General features: G+C 40.8%; 1 protein-coding gene across 2 annotated transcripts in view; it reads left to right on the top strand.

Moving 5' to 3' along the window:
* Window positions 1-16737, top strand: part of DOK6 (docking protein 6) — a 268564-nt gene that overhangs the window by 231732 nt on the left and 20095 nt on the right. The gene's annotated exons all lie outside the window — the stretch shown is intronic.

The raw sequence follows: 16737 nt of genomic DNA, 5'->3' as shown, positions 1-16737 counted from the left end.
ATGAATTGCAAGAGACAGAAGAGAACAAAGATTTTAAGCCTTCGCTATCCCAAGCCAATGCATTTTTAGGCATTTTGTGTCTTCCTACATGACATGGTTTATAATCCCCCTCTCATATGCATGAAGTTTCAAGAAGTAGATTAGAATCTATGAAAGGTCATGCTAAATTAAAACCGTTAGTCTGTACAGTGCTACAGACCTCTTTTTTATTTTGTTGAAAGGAAGTAACATAACTTCCTTTTTTAAAAAATGTTATTTAAGTTTGGTGATTTATTTAAAGTGTGATTCCATCATTAGCTATGTATAATAACCACACTAACACACAAGCCCTATTCAAGCATTCAGGATTAACTAACTCTTCAGCCATTCAAGGTCATTAACTGAATGTGTGAAGAAAAGAAAAAGGCTAGCTGTCCCACTCTGTTGTCATTATTTTCATGTGAAGAGTGATCCTGCTTTGCTATTTGTTCAGCCTCACTACCACTCTGTCAGAAACCATGATTTATCAGGATTTCACTTTGAGGAGAGATTTCATATTCACATTCTCCACATGAAAAGAGTGACAACAGAGCGGTAGGCTTAGCTTGCTTCTTTTACTCACGGGTTTGGTTCACTTTCTTGTGAATATCTGGATGGGGTTCTGTTCCAAGACACAGACACACAAGCAGACACATACCACTTGGGTGGGGAAACAGTGATATCATAAGTGAGATAACCTATGTCTGTATAACCCAACTGAGCAACTAGACTTCAGAGAGAATGTGGGTATAGACCTGCTGCATTTAGGGGATGCATCAGGGCTCACAGGTTTTGCAACTATGAGATATTGGGCTAAGATGTGTGCTGAAAACAGGCAGGGTCATTAGGGAGGACTATGGTAAAGTTACTGATGTACACACCTTATCGTCCTCTGCCATTTATTTATTTATTTAGGCATTAATTCATTAATTCATCCATTCATTATGTTACTAAATGTAATTACTGTCTTCCAAGTTGAACAAAAACTTATTACAGTCAGTCATCTAAATTTGAGGTTTTGACTTGTGCAGATTTGATTATTTGTGGATTTGATTAACACAATTGGCCCTCAGTATCTGTGGGGGATCCATTACACACACACACACACACACACACCGTGGATACCAAAATCCACAGATGCTCAAGTTTCATTGTCCTCAACAGTGGTACAGCTGTGTGGCCATGCCATCATTGGGAACAATGGGACTTTGCCATCTCCGCCACCCAAAGCCTACCTCATCACTCTCACAATGGCGGGCAGCAGGGGGGCACCTCCTGTTCCTCCTTTTTCTGCTGCTTTTCCCTCCCCCACCTTTTCCTCCTCCTCCCTCCACCTCCTCTTCTTCCCTCTGTCACTTTTCTCTCTGCCTCCTCTTCCTCCTCCTCCATCTCTTCCTGCTGCTGCCTCTTCCTTGTCCTCCTCCCTCATTCTTTGTGCCACCTCCTCTTCCTTCTGCCTCCTCCTCTTCTTCCGTCTCTTCCTCCTCTGACACCCCCTATACAGGCTTGCCCTCCGTGGATGCTGGGATACAGAGGGTTTACTATATATTCTCTCAAGGGATCTCCAAGTCCTCCAGCACAACTTTGCTGGAAATTGACCATAGAATTGCCCTGGAGGACTTGGAGATTACTAGAGAAAACATTTATCTAGGCATTTGTAAATCTTCCATCATGATTCTGTGGTCAACTTCTGCCAAATGTTGACCATAGTGTTGCACTGGGGGACCTAGAGAGGTGTTCTCTCAGGTAAAAATATATTTGCAGTTTTCCCACTTTCCCAGGGGTCCTGTGTCCCTAAACCTAGTGAATGTGGGGGGGCCTAGTGTAATTATATTTCTAACACCCTAACCTGTACTAAACTCAATATATGCAGTGAATAAGCAGAATCATGTGATTTTAAGCATCTTTTGTTGAACATATATATAAACAGCTACCCCAAGAACTAAACAAATATGAATCATATTGGTTTTAAAAAGTTAGCCAGTCATCATCATCTTCCTCCTCTTCTTCTTAAGAAGATTTATTCTTCTTAAATCTCTCTTTCATTCATTAAAATGACTGGAGAGTTCTGGGAGTTGCAGTGCAAAAACAACTTTTCTAAGCTTTGCATTGTTTAATTGGGGATAAGCAAGAGAGAGACTGGAATACAAAGTAATATTTCAATCAAATTTGAAAAATGTTTTGGAGTTATTATCATTTTGACTTTGATATAAAGTTACATATCTGATTCAGTGCATAATAGAACTGCTTCAAATGAGTGGACTTCCCTGCTGATCTATGTGTGCTAAACCAATGAACCCCTATCATTGAAATCAGCAGGAAAGACCTAGCGTACAGTGGAGCCTACATGAACTAAAAGGTTTATGCATGGTGAGAGCAGTTGATCATGCTGTTGGGAGTTGTCATGTTTGTATTTTTCTGCTTAACGTCTATGAATACCTTTTCTTTTTTTTCCCCTTTTTGTTTATAAGTGCATTCTTGATCTTATTTGTATTCTGAAAATACTAAAATTAGAATGAGATGATATAACAGTCCCTACAGTGCTATCAGAGTATTACCAGTCATCAAGATTTTTTAGACTTCAGTTACAAATGCAAACAAAATATGCTTACTGTGCTGGGTTCACAGTAGAAGTTGATTATAGCTCTCATTGGGCTGAAGTAACACATTGCTTAGAAAGAGAGGTGGCCACATTTTACCCCCAAGTGATAGTCACGGTGGCAATTTATGAGGACCCTTAGAGGTACATACTATGTTTCCTAAACTGAGGACCAGTTATGTGTCACTCAAGAGGGTACACACTTTATTGGCTACAGACATCTCGCTGGTTTCCTATGGACCAGTAAGTGTACTTAAGGCACATTATAGGACCCCATAGATTCCACTTTCTATTGTTACCTATTTTAAGTGCCAGCAACCTATTAAATAACCCATAATAATAAAAGCAAATGTGTTTCTGTCCCTGAACATTGTATAGCCGTTATTACACAGAGGAGAGGGAAAAATAATCCCTATGGCTTGGAAGTAAACTTCAGTATGTGTAATTCTTTAGTAGAATGCAGAATAAGCAAGAAGCTGTGGTGCTTTTATGAATGTGTAGCTTTTTAGAGGTTTAAACACAAGCCCAGAAACTTAAATTAGGGGTGGATTGCAAGTTGTAACAACTCTAGCCAGCAAAACCAGCGGTGACAAATGCTGGAAGTTGCAGTATAACAACATCTGTAATGTCACTTGAACTACCCCTGGCTTACTGCAATATGAGTCCTACTTAGAGTGGACCCAGTGAAATAAATGGGATAAGTTACTTAGGTTCTATTGATTTCGTTGTGTCTACTCTAGATACCACTCACGTTAGCAGCATCTAGGATATGTAGGAATGGAGTCTTTGATGCGTTACAGACCGCCAAAAAGCAGCAGCCTGCACCCGCCCCTTTCCCTGCCGGATCGGGGCCTCAGTGGCCAGAGCGGCAGCCGCTGAGGCCCCAATCCGCCGCTTTCCAGGCCATGAGGAAGGGGCAAAAGGCCGCTTCCTCGCGGCCTGGAAAGGGGTGTCCTTGGGACTTCAAGCCCCAAGGACACCCCATGGTGGCGGGGAGGAGGAGAAAGGGACCGCTTGGCCCCATTCTCCTCTGCGTCTCTTGGCGCAGCCATTTAAAGGCTGCACCCAGCAATGCAAACCTGGAAGGAGCTCCGAAATGGAGCTCCTTCCGGAGCCACAGAAAGGGCGCTCTATGCGCCCTCACGCAGCCCCACTACATAACAACTGCGCCGCTTCGTTTGGAGGCGGCGCGGTTGTGACATAGTCATGGCAGCGGCCGTGTGGAAAGGCCACCGCCATTTTGTATGTGCTGAGCACGTACTAGGGTTATGGGGGTGCGGAAGCGCCGCCACTTCCTAACCCTAGTACGTGCTCAGCATGTACTTTAAGGCCCGTCTGTAACGGGCCTATATTTTCCTTAGTGCTTACCAAGGCTACTTTTGATATTGGCCTATCACAGATTAATTATGTACAGAAAATCATGTATCTTTGGCTGATAGGTTGCCTTATTATCATAAATAATATGCAGTTTCATATTATAATACTGCTACACATCCTTATATAGGTCTCAGAGACTAGAGAGTCAGCTCACCACACTGAACAAGATCTCCCAACTCTCTGTGTAGCATTTTCAGGAGAAAGGAAGAGTTGCTAGGGGGAAGTGAGCTGGGAAATGATCCACCAGCCCTATTTCACATACAGAAATGGGGAGGGAGAGATCTTACTTGTTTTATCATTTTAGTCCAGTACAGGCAATTTAATATCTGTGCATATGTGTGTGTCCAGAGGGGTGGGGGAATAAGCTGATAGACTACAAATTTGTAGTGTGCTATGTGTGGGTCAAATGTTTCAGTTTTACTTTGAGATGTGCTGCTATCTCTTGATCTGCAGTGTCAACCGTTCAAGATTCTTTCATATTCTGGTGGTTTCGGCTAGCCAAATAATTATTACGGTTTTTGCAGAAGCATAATGCTGGAATTTTGTGAACACTTACTTGGGAATAAAACCCACTGAATCCAGTGAGATCTACATCTAATTAACCATGGCTTGGTCTCCATCATGCTTAGCTATCATCTCAAAATAGGGCAGCAGTTTTCATCTAAAACTCAGTTTTGTAGTCAGATTATTCACGCTACAGGTACATCCAGCGATTTCTCACTATCTCGCAGATAAGTGCAATTCCACATAGGCCTAAAAGCAAGGACATATGTTTTTAAGACCATCTGTCCTTTGAGATAACAGGAACAATAAAGAAAACAAAAGCTTCAGAACACAAACCCAAACAAAAGCCCATTCATTTGGATACAAGTTTTATCTGGCAACACTCACTTTGACTTTGTGCTTGACAAGTTTGTTTTAGGTTACTGGTTTTGAACAATCTTGATTTCAACTAATATTCTGACAGAATGATGTGTTTTTAATGGCCCTTTCCCACAAAAAAGTTGACAGAGCAAAAGTGCCCCTTAGTGGTAAAAATCATCAAGTGCAGAATGAAACCTGTGTTACCCTTGCATATTTTACCAATGATGGAAAGACAAATATAAGAGGGCGTTACTTCTCTTTTGACTCTGAACGTTGTTTTGTCTGTCCTGGACACAAGGTGAGCATTTTTCAGTTGACTGCAATGAAAGAACAAACTAGATGTTTAAATTTATTCCATCAAAATAAATGGAAACTTAAATGTGCTTGCCTTTAACTGCATTATACCCATTGACTGATATTTTTGACATGCATTATATATTTTCATTTCTGAACTGGGGGTCTTTTGAAAGGGCAGTTGTATTGTGTTCAATTCTGACATATTTTCCCCTTTCTCACCCTAAATTAAATTCAGTATCTTGATTTGTTTTAAATATGTGTGTCCTCAACAACAACAACAAAACAGTCATTAAAGGAACACAGTACTGAATCCCACATAATGAAGGATATGCCACAAAACTCTAAATACATAACACACGTTTGGATGGTAGCCTGAAATTTGGTCTGTGATCTACTTGATAGGCTTCACAAATGTGCCAAATTCTACAAAAGATCCAATAAGTACTATCTGAGGTATAGTAAATCTTAAAAGTTAAAAATTAAAGCACATATACCTGCTCCCCCCACCCACTTTTTGAAAAGCTATATCTGTATTTTTTTAAAAAAATTGTTGTTGTTGTTGAAGCAACAAAAAGACATGCATCAAATCACAGGAAAATTTCTCTAATAATACAGTAAGACTCAGAGCTGGAACAGACCAGCAAGAAAGGGGGGGGGGGTAAAGCCACCCTTGCCAATAACAGGTTGGGGCTGCAGCAAACACATGCCATAGCCCCAGTCCAACTTGAACCCGTCCCAAAAAGAAATAGAAAAGATCCACTTCTTTTTAGGCTGGGAAAGAGGCACCTTTCCCCACCACAGCCCAAAGCCAGATTCAAGACACTCCGGTGTTGTGTGGCATGTAAAGGCTGTGCCGCCACGGTGTCTTGTGGACACCCACATCTGGGCAGCCGCCTGACTTCAGGGCCAGGTGGGCACATGCAGCATATAAATGAAACTCTCCCAAGCCTCCCAGGCAGCGACTTTAAGGGCCATCTGTTCAGCCCTAAGATGTGTTATAAGGCAATATAAGATCAGGATAAGGTTGGGCGTATATGCTTGTTCCATATATTCCATCCTTACTATCTGGTTTTTGGCTTGAAAGCTCAAGGCTGGTTGTATACCAGCACTATTAGTGATCCTACTCTCCATCACTGATTATGGGGCACATTTGTTAAAGCATCATTTAGCTTCTGCTTTCCTGGCTCTTTAGAGTGTGGTCCAACATGAGATAAGCTTAAGTCTGGTCTTAAAGCAGCAGGGTTTTTAAAATCATTGCATATGGTTGATGTGCTATCAAAGAAACCATCAGCAGTTTCTCTGAGAGGGTTCATGAACCAAGAGGGATTGGTTCTTCTTATTTTGACACTGGCCTGCCATTTTCTTCTCATTTGTGGTATTACTTTGCCTAAAAAATAACTATAATGACCCCACTTTAAGGTTAATAATCTCTAATGATTGCTTATCCCTGCATAACATTACATTGCAATTATGGCTTGCAGACTATAAAATTTCCTCTAAGGGTTTTATAATGAGCCATTTGTGAGAAGTTGGTGCTGCTTCAGATGTAGAATATACAAAGGAGGGGCAATGAAAAGGTGCTCTTCATTATAGGTTTTTTGATGAGCTAGTGGTTGTGCTTTCTAAAGCCTTTGAGATAAAATGTAATAACACAATTCAAAGAAAGCGTAAAACAAATTAATCTAATCACAGTTCTTACAGTCTTATCAGAATGTGTTTTGTTACTAGATAATGAATTTGTGTGTTGTCCTTTGACAGACAGATGGATCAAATTGACAGCTGCTCTTGTATAACTTTGCTAAAAGAAATCAGGGTTATATCAGTGCTGTGGTTCAAAAGTGACAGGTCAAAACTGTAAAAAAAAAACCAAAAACAAAGAACCTTATTTGTAGATTATTAAATACCATTTGAAACAACCATTTGCTGACCAACTCATTGAATAATGAGACCAGACACAGAGAACTGGGTTATAAAAATGGGCAACTTTATTAAACTCAACCTATTTAACTTTAATTTCTTCGAGAACTGCAAAACCAGAGGGGAGAACCTTGTGTAGAAACAGCTGGCAGATGGTCTGCTCCAAGACTAATTCCCCAGCTCCCAAAGGGCGAAAACACCTGAGCCCCAAGGGCAATCCATAAGTGGGTTGCTCCCCAGCCATCCTATGGGAATTCAAGGATTTGTAGTTATGTGAAGCATTTAGTCTTTTCTGTCAGAGAGCTCCCTAAGATATTGTCTTTGAGTATATGTGAAAAGGAAAAATAACCACTTCAAGAGGTGTAGTCGGTCTCGGTGTTGAATAGCTCATAATGTTAGGATGTTTCTCCTAATTCCCCAGTTTCCATTCATTGATTCTAGTCCTTCCTCTGAATCAAGGAGTGAAGTGTTCCAACATCTGCATAACAGCCCTTCAAAACATTGAAGATAATATCTATGTCTCACTTTATTTATTTATATTATTATTATTATTATTATTATATAAAACACAGACATACAACAATACCAACATATATCAACACTACAAACCAACAATACAAATACAAATTACATATAAATATATCTCCTATAATTAGATAATTCTTGAAAATATTTTTTCCCAGTTGAGAGGCACTTTACATATAATCACAATTTATTACTTCTCTTTCCAACTGAAGTTTTCTTTAAGGACTAATATATCTTTCCATATCTTATGTTATAAATCTGTATATCACTTCATATTTCTAAATCATTATCTGCTTCACTATATTTGATTTCTACGTATAGCCACGTTCTTCTATATGACTCTTTTACATATTCCATAGTATTAATTTGGTCATTTCTATTTTCTTATATTCCTTTGATGTAACCCAATTCTTCTATAATTACTATTTCTATAGTATCTATTTATATTTTTTGTATTCTTAGTGTCTTTATTAATTCTATAATTTCATATAGGATCCCATTTTTTCCTATTATGTATGTGATCTATCCTAAATTAATTCTGATAAAATATCCATATTCATCATCTCCTTGAGGCATATTAATCATTCTTCAATATTAGGTAGTTCATCTTTTTTTCCAGAACTTAGCATATACAGTTCTTGCTATTGTCACCATATATAATAATATTCTTCCATATCTTTTTTCTACTTTCTTCTCTATTTCATAGGTCATGTTTAACAAGAAAAATTGTGGGCTTATTGGTATTTTAACTTGTAGTATTTCAGTAACATTTCCAGCATTTTGTGTTTCCGATATTATACATCATATTTAATTTAGTTGGAGATAAATACCAACAATGCATCATCTTAAGGATCCTTTCAGATCCTGAAAAAGTGTGAATTTGTTGGTCAATTGTCATGCTGTTTCCCAGTTTTCCAATTTGATGATCTTTCCTAAATCCTGAGACCATTTTATCATTACAGACAGCCCTTGTTATACACGGATTTGCTATACGCTGATTTGAGCATACATGGACTGAAATGAAGGAACTTTTTTTAATCTTCAGTTGACGGCAGCCAGGCTTGGAAGGGGCAGCTGGCGTACTCCCAGGAAGCAGGAAATGAGAAGAATGGAGGCATGGGGCTTGGAACTTGCCTCTCCTCCCTTTTGACTTATTGAAATCCCCCACCCTCTTTTTCCATAGGAATCAGCCCCTCCAAGGACTTTAAAAGGAGGGAAGGGAGCATTAAGGGTCTAGGTCTCGGAGCTTGGCTTTGTTGCTCGATGTAAATATTTTATAATCTAGGTTGATCAATGATATACGTCTATAATTACTAACTTCCTGAATATCTCTGTTATCTTTGGATATCAATGTGATATATATATATATATATATATATATATATATATATATATCCTTCCAAGACTCCAGTATGCCATTTTTCTGTATATCATTCAATGTAGTGTGTGTGTGTGTGTGTGTGTGTGTGTGTGTGTGTGTGTGTGTGGTGTTAATACGATTATTGGATTAGGCAGAGCTTGCTCCAGTTGTCTCTTTGTTCTACTGTCATGCTCCTCTGGTCTTGTGGCTTAAATATACTTAAAGGTGAAGCAAATGTGACTCTAAATAAGCTGGCATTAAAAAGTGAGTTTCTGATTCTTAGTGAGCATGTCTGCCTTTCTTGGAATATAATTCTCGAACCCTTCGGGCTGCATCCTTTAAAGGTTACCATTCGTTATCATTCCAAAGTGACTTAGCACAGGACTGAACAGTTGTTAAGGAAGATTTCCATTGTGATGGAATATGAATGGCTTTAAATGACTGTCAAATCACATAGCTAACTACCTCTTTTTAAGTTTAGCAAGTACTTGCACCATTTGACAAAATGATGAGTTATAGCATTCCACTTTATGGCAAATCCTCTGGAATGTATCTAAACAGACTGTGGGAAGTAGACCCCACTGAAATCAAGACCAATTGCTGTTACTGTAAATCACATGACTAACTACAATTTATGTCTCCTCAAAAGTAAATCCTATTGAGTTCAGTGGATTGGATCCCAATTTAGGGCTAAATACAATTATTAGTACCATTGAATCAGTGGGGTTTACATAAATGTTTGTTTAGCAACTGCCTTTCAATGAGTCTTTTTTATTTAGAACTAACAATTGGTTTTGGCCCTAAGTCACAACCAAAGCAGACTTTTTGAAATTGATCAGCCTTCTCAGAGTATGACTAAGTTTAGACGTAATCCATTGCATTGTATTTCCAGGTAAGTGTAGAATTGCAGCCTAAATTTGGATTGAAGCCATTGTTCCTTTCCCGTGCCATTGTTTGAAACTAATATAAAACAAGAATGACAGCACTGAATGAGACCATATGAATGGAAGCTAAAGCTGCAAACCTCTCATGAATATAGAGGCAGTGGGTTATTTGATTTTGCTTATGACTTCAGCAACAATGTTGAATATCACAATTACTTCTCATGTGAAGCCCAAGAGACTTATATGATCTGTCTTGTATGCACTGATGGGACATCTTTGAGGAAACCACACATAGAACTGAAGTGTAAATCTAATTATTTCCTTATGTTCAAGTCCTGTACCCACATATCTGGGAGCCTTCAAATTCAATAGACTTACTTCTGAATACAGTAGATGCTCATAGTGTTGCCCTGTAAGGCTGCAATCATATGTCCAATGCAATATTTATATTTAGACAAGCTTTTGAGTAGACAAATGTAGGATAACATTGTAAATGTACTGTAGGAAATCCATAGTAGCTCTCAAATTTAAAATAGCCCTGTTTAATTAGGGGTTAGTATGTGTTTAGTTTTGTTGACATATATGCTCTTGCTTTTAATTTTACAGTTTTATGCTCTTTTTATTGAAATTATTTTATAAGTGGCCTGGTGAGCTTGTTTATTCAGTGGCATATAAATTTTGTAAGTAAATAAATAGATTATGTAAATACACCCAAGTATTTTGCAGCAATTCTATACAAAATGTTTCCATCAATTTCATGTGGAGGGTTCTGTTAATATTCTAGACTAGAAAGAAGAATCCAGTTTGACATGTAAGGCCTGAACTTTATTGCTTGTATAGATGAGATTTATATAAGTGTTGACTGACAATTTAGCTATTGATTCAGTGAGTCTGCTCTGGTGGGGGGATCCAAAAAGCATTCAAGCCAATAACTGTTTTAATGAAAACCACTTTGATTAATGAAGTCTGATATTAATCTCTAAACTTTAGATCAGAAAGTAACAATAAAGTTCCTGTTGACATAAAATCCCAAGCCCTCAGGATGAATTTATTGGGAAGGAATAAAAGCAGGAACAAAGCAATGGAGGCTGAATAAGACAAATTGTGTGTAATAGGATGCTAAATGATATGTCATATTTTTGCCATGTTTTGATATATCTTTCCATTTCTTTCAAATATATTTGGTATATGCTCTATAAACCAGACTCTATAGACCAAATGTCTTCAGAATTTCTGCTAAATGTGTCTTTATAAGGGTCATTTGAGGAGGCAATAACACTCAGAGACCAATATTCCTGTTGTTTTCTTCTAATCCCTCAAAAAGCACTTGTCTGTTTGAACCAGAAAGTGTGATAATGATGTAGAAAAGAAAGACTTTGGTAAGAGTTGTATAAGTCAGTCATCCTTGTAACCTATAAATTAGAATGCTGTTATAACTTATATATGGGAGTTCTTTTGAAGACAATTGGAAAATACAGCCATCTTAAATAAGACATGACATTATGTCAAGGCAAGCCCTACCGTTAATCAGAGACAACTGTTTCAAGTACAAAATTTTGCATGTCATAAAAACATACTGTAATTTTAGTTTTGTGTTTGTTACTTCTGTGTGTTTAATAACAGAGTTTGGGCGAAGCCTTGTGGAATTTTCTTGTGCCCACATAACATGGCTAGCACCTTGACTTGGATCTATGGAGACAGGGTGCTATTTGGGTGTTCTACCTAAGCAGCACAATCCCTTCAGTCGTCCCCACTATATGAACACAGTATATATATTCCTCATCGATTGCTCTGGTTTCCTGTTAATTCCTTGGCTGATTTCAAAGTGCTGTTTTTGACCTTAAAGTTTTTTGCCTCAGATGCTGCTGCAAATAATCACACATAACAACAAGTTTGGAAGAAAGGCCACAACTTTATTAGCAAGCAGTTGGTAAGGGTTGGCACCAAGCATGAGGTCAGGACCTGCGAAATCAAACAACCCCACGTTTGTCTGATTATCCAAAAACCTGGCACCCACCAGGCGCTTGGGATGACCTAGTGGCTAAGGAACACAATTTGACTGCAAAACATGCCATACGTTCACATATTCACTAAGCCCCTAGTCACCGGGAGGCGCTCCCACGTTATGGCCCCTGCAATGGCCATACGCCTGCCCTATTCGCCCCCGGGTACCTATTGACTCCCAACCAGAGCTCCATAGCCCTTGTACCACACCGTGCAGATCCTGGCCTATGCTGCCGCCCCAAGTTGTGACAAAAAACCCACAAAACAGCGGTGGGTGGGCGGGGGAAGCTGCTCCTGTCTTCCTCCCTTCCTAGCTTGGCTCCGCACCGTGCAAAGCGCCGACTGGGGGACAGGGCCTGCAGGCCCTATATAGGCCTAAGCCCCGCCCCCCACAACGTGTGCTGTGGAACTCCTCCTCCAAGGCAGCCCAACCAATGGGCTGCCCTGGAGGACCGGAAGCTCCGCACCACTGAGCCCGACTCCCAGAGCGTCGCGGGGTGGAAGGACCTCCCCTTCTGCCCCGCGCACCAATAGGGAGCTGGGGCAAGCCCCAGTGCATACTGGGGCTTGTAGTTTTTGCCGCCTCTAGCGGCAAAACGGTCTGCCCAGCTAGTGGGTGACTGTTTTTTTCTGTTGGTACTGGAATACTCTAAGGTGTCCAAATAGGTTTACCTCTCTTAGGCCCGGTACATATCTTGGAGAATGTACAGAGTGGTGGCAGTCTTTTCACATGCACCCAGAGGGAAGCTGCAGCTGCCAAACCACGCAGCTTCCCTCCGGCAGAAAAAGAACCCATGAAAAGCGGGTTCTTTTAAAGCCGCAGGGGCAGCATAACAAGTGTGCCACTGGCGCACTGGTTATGTAAGCGCCCCGCAGCAACATGCGGACACCGCGCAGCACTTACATAACAATGGCGGCGCCCATGTATACAGGGCACCACCATTATTACGCCGCCGCCACGTACTAGGGTTGTGGGGCGTGCAGTTCCTCCACCCCCATGCAACCCTAGTATGTGGCCAGACCGGCACAAAGAACCTCTATGTAAAAACAAACTACTGATTAACCAGTAAGCTTATATTTCAGCAGGTCACCATCATACTTGTGCTCCCTTGTGCAATGATTTAGTTAAGAGTGACCAAACCAGTGTTAATGTGCTCCCTTGTGCAATTATTTAGTTAAGAGTGACCAATCCAGTGTTCAAAGATAACAAGGGCCGGTTACAAACCAGCACTTTAGTGCGTGACGAGCACGCACTAGGGTTACAAAAGGGCGGTGCTTCCGCACTGCCCTAACCCTAGTGCGTGCTCATCACGCACTAAACGGCGGCGGCCTTTCCATACGGCCACCGCCGTGAGGACGTCACGGCCGCACCGCCTCTAGACGGGGCGGTGCGGACGTGACGTCCTTGCTCCGCGCCAGGGCGCTTACTGCGCCCTGAACACGGAGCAGGAAGGAGCTCCGTTTCGGAGCTCCTTCCTGGTTTAGTCCGCTGGGCGCAGCCTTCAGATGGCTGCGCCCAGCGGACTAAAAGAGAAAGGGGCCAAGCGGCCCCTTTCTCTTCTCCCTGCCGCCGCGGGGTGTCCTTGGGGCTTGAAGCCCCAGGGACACCCCTTTTCAGGCTGCGGGGAAGCGGTGTTTTGCTGCTTCCCCGCAGCCTGAAAAGTGGTGGATCGGGGCCTCAGTGGCTGCCGTTCTGGCTGCTGAGGCCCCGATACTCCGGGGAAAGGTCTATAACCCGCCAAAGGCAAGGATTGAAGTCATTTAGAAGATATTCTTATAAGTTTAACTGTAAAATGGGCCAGACAAGTGTCAGACTGTGCAATATAATCTTAACAAGCAAGATGGCTGAAATCTTTCTATATTTTATTATAATAGTTACTGTATATCCTCCCTATAGCTAAGGATCTTGAGGTAGCATCAAATAGAATCAATGGGCCCGAACATAAAGGCCAAAATAAAGCTGCTTCGGGTCACTTTGGAGGTATGCTGTTTAAATGATGCATCCACCCTAAGAGATTGGAAACTGTGCCAAAGGCATCCTCCACTCCTAAGGACTGGAGTGCAGCTTTGGTGCAGCTTCTGGACTTTTAAGATGTGTGTGTCATTTAAACAGTATACCTCCAAAGTTACCCAAAGCAGCTTTATTTTGGCCTGTCTGTTTGGGCCCAATATTAATATTATATATACTCAATCATTTACGACTTAAAATCATACAATTTAAAACTATTTTTAAAACTTTAGAACTAGTGCAATTCCTTTAAAATTGGTATTATATGATTTCTGGCTGGTTTTCTAGCCAGCACTCTAGCTACTGCATTTTGCACTAGTTGCAATTTCTGATTTGTCTTCACAGGTAGCTCTATATACACTGCATTACAGTAACTGAATCAGGATATTACCAGTGTATGGACTAAAGGCCCAAACAGACAGGCCAAAATAAAGCTGCTTCAGCTCACTTTGGAGGTATGTTGTTTAAATGACACACGCATCTTAAGAGGCCAGAAGCTGCACCAAAGCTGCGCTCCAGTCCTTAGGATGCATCATTTAAACAGCATACATTGTTTAAACAGCATATCTCCAAAGTGTCCTGAAGCAGATTTATTTTGGCATGTCTGTTCAGGCGCTATGCTATCTTTGTCCAGGAAAGGCAGTAGCTCGGAGACCAATTGAAGCAGGTCCCAAATACCTTGAGTCATGGAATCCATCTGGGCTTCCAATGAAAAAAATGGACCCAAGAGCACTCTCAACTCAAGATCTGTACCTGTTTCTTCATGGAGAATGCAACTCCATCCAGGACAACTAGCTTACCCAATTTTGGGGCCTATGAAATACCAGTCCATAGAGGCTCCATCTTATTGGAGGTCAATTTCAGTTTATCGGCCCTCATCCTGTCCATTACATCATCCAAATACTGCTCCAACATTGGTTTATCCCCAGCTGAGATGAATGACAAGGAGAAGTAGAGTTCAGTATCTTTAACAGAGTTTTGTACAGCTGAGATTTGTGCTTCTTCTAAAGCAAAAAAGGGGATGAGGGGCATGTTGCTCTGTAGAGGTTGCTGGATTGTGATTCCCATCAACCTGAGCCAGCATAACTTAGAGGAAGCGATGATGAGAGTCGTATCCAACAACATATGGAAGAAAAGATATTTTCCATCCCTGTTCTAAAGGAAACTGCAGGATATTCTTGCTGCACCTTTGAACCACATTTGAATCGCATTTTGGGAGAAAAGTGGGATATAAATCCAATAAATATATAAATAAAGCATCTGTAACTGTGATTTACATTACTGTTCACATCATTTATATGTAGGATCAAGCCACATTTCATTACAAAACTACTATTATTGTTTTCAGCCCATATAAACAGGGGGATTGACTTGCAGATAATGTTTTAACATTCCATCCATTTGGAAACTCACTGCAATAGATGCTGGCCCACTGGAGCAGGTAGGTCCCTACCCTCTCAGGCTACACCTAGCTCAGGCTCAATCTACGCCTTGCTTGCTCACTCCTTCCTGACTCATTACCTAAAATAAGTTGATAGGGTGAAACTAGCTATTAGCCGTCTCCATAATCAGTCTCTCAGTCATCTCTTTACAAAAGTCAGCAGGCAAGTCCTTCCTATAAAGATTCCCAGGCACACAGATCCTTCCCCCATCCTCAACCCCCATTTACATGAAACTGCAGCTTAAGAATCCACACAACCCAGCTACCAGCAGACTGACCTTTTGGGTCAGTACACACAACCCAGCTATCAGCAGATCAGTCCCCACAGCACTTGTGAGCCCCGCCATACTGAAATGGAGGGCTAACATAATATAGTGGTTTGGTGTTAGACTAGGGCTGTTGCCACACTGCAGAATTAATGCAGTTTGACACAGCTTTACCTGTCATGGCTCCATCCTGTGGAATCCTGGGATTTGTAGCTTGTTGGGGGATGGCTAAATAGCTCACAAAAAACTACAAATCCCAGAGTTCCATAGTACTGAGCCAGTTAACATGGAAGATTATCACACCAGTGCTTACTGTGGGGTAAGTGCTGCAAATTGCCTCTCAAACATTGAGGAAGTGCGCGTGTGTGAAAGCCTGGCACGCTTGTTCAATGTCAGGGAATTATCAGCTCCTTCTGGCATCACTTAATCATTCAGGGAGAGGGAATTTCCTCTGAAAGGAAACTTTGCATTTAGAGGAAATTTCCTCTCCCTGAATGATTCAGTGATATGAGAGGGAGCTGACAATTCCCTAACGTTGAACAAGCATGCCAGGCTTTCACACACACGTGCTTCCTCAATGCTTGAGAGGCAATATACCAGCACTTACCCCACGGTAAGCACTGGTGTGATAATCTTCATGGTGTCAAGCTGCATTAATTCTGCAGTGTGGCAGCTACCTGGACTCCAGAAAAGCAGGATTCAGATCCCCAAAAGCCAACAAGCCCTATGATGGGTTCACTTTAGGATCACCATAAGAAAGAAATGGCTTAAACAACAACTTCTACTACTACTATTACTACTACATATCTAAAGAGAATTACCTAGGCTAAAATAAAGATATTCACAAATTATTCATAATCAAACAGTGGCTGAATAAGTAATATGAATTTTTGGGAAATATCAGATCTGTTCAAATAACAAAAATTAAAACCATCTCTTCTGCATCCCCTCCTTTCCAAGGCAAGTTCTGGTTGTCACTGGCTTAGAGAATAGCATTGAACAGATGGTCCATGAAATTAACTTGCAACTGCTGTGGAAAAGGCAAAGAAAATATTAAAAGAGATATTTAAGTTTTCTGAAAGATTTACTTTCCAAGTTAAAGATTTTATTTTAAAAATGTGGAGTTTGGCTTATTTTATGAAATGGATTGTGAGGATTAAAAGAGCCTTTGAATATA

The sequence above is a fragment of the Sceloporus occidentalis genome, unplaced genomic scaffold, assembly GCF_023333645.1.
Source record: "Sceloporus occidentalis isolate IW3139 unplaced genomic scaffold, rSceOcc1.0.p SCAF_3, whole genome shotgun sequence".
Classification (NCBI taxonomy): Eukaryota; Metazoa; Chordata; class Lepidosauria; order Squamata; family Phrynosomatidae; genus Sceloporus; species Sceloporus occidentalis.
This window is presented reverse-complemented; position numbering and strand designations above follow the sequence as displayed.